Below are 3,514 nucleotides of genomic sequence, written 5' to 3'. Positions count from 1 at the left end.
GCGCAAATACGAATTAGTACAAATAAGATTCTTATTCGATTTCTATTTGTAAAAGTTGCTATTTGTGTGGTTTAATTTATACANACAAGGCCTATCGTCGAGGTTGATGTCTACACTTTTGTATAGGAACTTTGATTGTAATCTATNGAATTAGTACAAATAAGATTCTTATTCGATTTCTATTTGTAAAAGTTGCTATTTGTGTGGTTTAATTTATACATATGCAAGCAAAATCTTCATTCATTAATTTCATTTCAAAAAATGGCTTTCGTCCATTTCCGCTGTAGCGTATGTAGGGCATATTTTTAGGCGCAATATNGCACACAACATTTCAAGTTGATAAAAGCATTGTAAAAAATTAAAAAAAATTACATATTTACAATTTTAAGAAACGATCTAGTCAATCTAAGACATATTTAGTTCGTTTTTTACCCTAAGCGAAGGGTATATATTCACATTGTAGTACAACGTAATTTAAGAACTAAAAATTTGATTTAGGCGGCAGGTAAACGGAGTACGCGTGCCACCAGCACAGCCATAGCGATCAGGTTGATACCATCCAATCCCGCAGGCCGCATTTTTCGACTGCCTTGATCTAAAACTATATTCACATTACAGCGTAAATTACTTTGTTTCGATCAAACTACTTCACATAAACCAAGTACGTTCACATTTTCTTTCAGAATTTCTATAGCACGCGTACGTACGAGTGTGTGGTTTGTACTTGATTTCAAAAAACATATGGTTGCATACCTTCAGGCATTTTTTCAAATTTATCAACAGTGGGGACCAAAATAAATGAAAAACCTTTTTTTCTTCATTTAGTTCTTGATTTATGATGAATTATCTCATTTCTATTTAATTTANACACACAACATTGAAAGTTGATAAAAGCGTTGTAATATTAAAAATGAAAATATTTACAATTTTTAAAAAACGAGCCAGTGAAGGATAGTCAAAGTAAGACATATTTAGTTCGTTTTCTTACCCTAAGCGAATATATCAATTCACATTGTAGTACAACGTAATTTAAGTACTAAAAAGTTGATTTAGGTGGCAGGTAAACGGAGGACGCGTGCCACCGGCACAGCCATAGGGATCAGGTTGATACCATCCAATCCCGCAGGCCGCAGTTTTCGACTGCCTTCATCTAAAACTATATTCACATTACAGCATAAATTACTTTGTTTCGATCAAACTACTTCACATAAACCAAGTGCGTTCACTTTTTTTTTCAGAATTTCTATAGCACGTGTAAGTACGAGTGTATGCCCTGCAAACCATTTTTTCAGAGTATTCTGAATCGTAAAGAAATTTGAACGAATTCGGAAAGATCCCATCCGATTTTTTCCGAATTTTCTAAAATGAAATAAATTACGCACACTTCCATTCTTTTACGAAATTTCGGAAGAAAATCGGTGAAGAAATGAAAATAATGCTACTATTTGAAGAATTTCTTGCAGACTTTTTTCAGAATTTTCTTTATTTTTCGTACAGAAATTTCTTTACGAGTTCGTGTCAACCACTTCATATAATTTTCTTTGAAGATTCGGAAAAAAATCGTTACAGAAATCAGATACTCCTAAAGATTTCGTTAAGATTTCGGGAACTTTGGTTTGCAGGGTGGTTTGTACTTGATTTCAAAAAAACATATGGTTGCATACCTTTAGGCATTTTTTCAAATTTACTCAACAGTGGGGACCAAAATAAATTAAAATCCTTTTTTTTTCATTTAGTTCTTGATTTATGATGAATTATCTCATTTCTATTTAATTTATTGACAGATTTTACATAACGAAATTACTTGATTTCAGCATGATTTGCTTATAAATTACAAATGCGACGTAAATTACGATAATGTGAATATGCTNTTTCGTACAGAAATTTCTTTACGAGTTCGTGTCAACCACTTCATATAATTTTCTTTGAAGATTCGGAAAAAAATCGTTACAGAAATCAGATACTCCTAAAGATTTCGTTAAGATTCCGGGAACTTTGGTTTGCAGGGTGGTTTGTACTTGATTTCAAAAAAACATATGGTTGCATACCTTTAGGCATTTTTTCAAATTTACTCAACAGTGGGGACCAAAATAAATTAAAATCCTTTTTTTTTCATTTAGTTCTTGATTTATGATGAATTATCTCATTTCTATTTAATTTATTGACAGATTTTACATAACGAAATTACTTGATTTCAGCATGATTTGCTTATAAATTACAAATGCGACGTAAATTACGATAATGTGAATATGCTTTTAAAGCAATGAAATAATTTGAGGAAATTTGAAAAAACGCCTAAAGGTATGCAACCATGTATTTTTTGAAATCAAGTTTAAACCACACACTCGTACGTAGACGTGCTATAGAAATTATGAAAGACAATATAAAGTTACTTGGTTTATGTGAAGTAATTTCATAGAAACAAAGAAATTTATTCTGTAATGTGAACATAGTTTAAGTCATTGTGATTACAAATGTTATATGAGGCCCGTCTACATACAACTTTGACGTCGATTTGGTGTCGCCTCGTCAAAACAGTGAATTCGTCAATATTCAACTTTCACATAGTTTATTTATTTTTTAATTGTAAAAATATATGATTTATAAAAAGTATTATTTAATAAAGAAAATACTGAAACGGTGTTAGTGAAGGCACCCTGAAATTGTGCATATGGAAACTGTGCATACGAAATAATGCATATGAAAAAAAAACCGAAATAATGCATATATGCACAGTTTCGTTTGAAAACCGAAGTAACCTACCCAGAAACCTAGAATACCTAGAAACCTAAAAACGATTGCTCGGTGTGTCACCTATATACATATGTATTACCTTTTCTCTTTGTTTTGATTCTCACCACTTGTGTTTGTACACGTAAAATTGTAAATGTTTAATTTGTTTTTACACCAAAATGGATACAAAACTACAATTAAAATAAATGTGTTTACGCGTATCAAATTGTAATTGTTTACATATTATTTTCTGTCTTTATTTGGTGGTTTGTTTTTCGATTGCCAGATGAGTAACATTTATACAAAAAAGTATATTTGTGTGAATATTTATAGACATTTTATTGAAAAATGAAATGATTCTCTAACTGTTCTCTTTGCACTTAGAAATTTAACTTAGAAATCAAAAATCTATAGCACTCCAAGTTTCTAAGTGTAGTTGTTTTTTGGGTAACTACTACCTACAGGCGCTCATTAGCCAGATATAAAATTTCCAAGTCAAGTCAAATCTATGTTTTGCATAACTGAGCTTTAATAGAATATAAAAATCGAGAAGTTTTTAGCAAAGAAATATGGATGTAAAATCTTTTGTTTGATTATAACGTTAAAGATTGCTTCCCAAATGTAGAAGTTGCATTATGAATGTTTCTTTCTCTCATGGTAACCAACAGTTCAGCAGAATGGTCATTTTATAAATTGATGCTGGTAAAAAAACGACTTCGGACGTCCATGACGGATAACAGGCTGCAAACATAAATAATAACACCGCCCACAAAAAAAAAAA

The sequence above is a fragment of the Rhagoletis zephyria genome, unplaced genomic scaffold (assembly GCF_001687245.7).
Source record: "Rhagoletis zephyria isolate East Lansing unplaced genomic scaffold, Rhagoletis_zephyria_1.1 Rzeph_scaffold_01849, whole genome shotgun sequence".
NCBI classification, from domain to species: Eukaryota; Metazoa; Arthropoda; class Insecta; order Diptera; family Tephritidae; genus Rhagoletis; species Rhagoletis zephyria.
Note: the sequence above shows the minus strand (reverse complement) of the source record.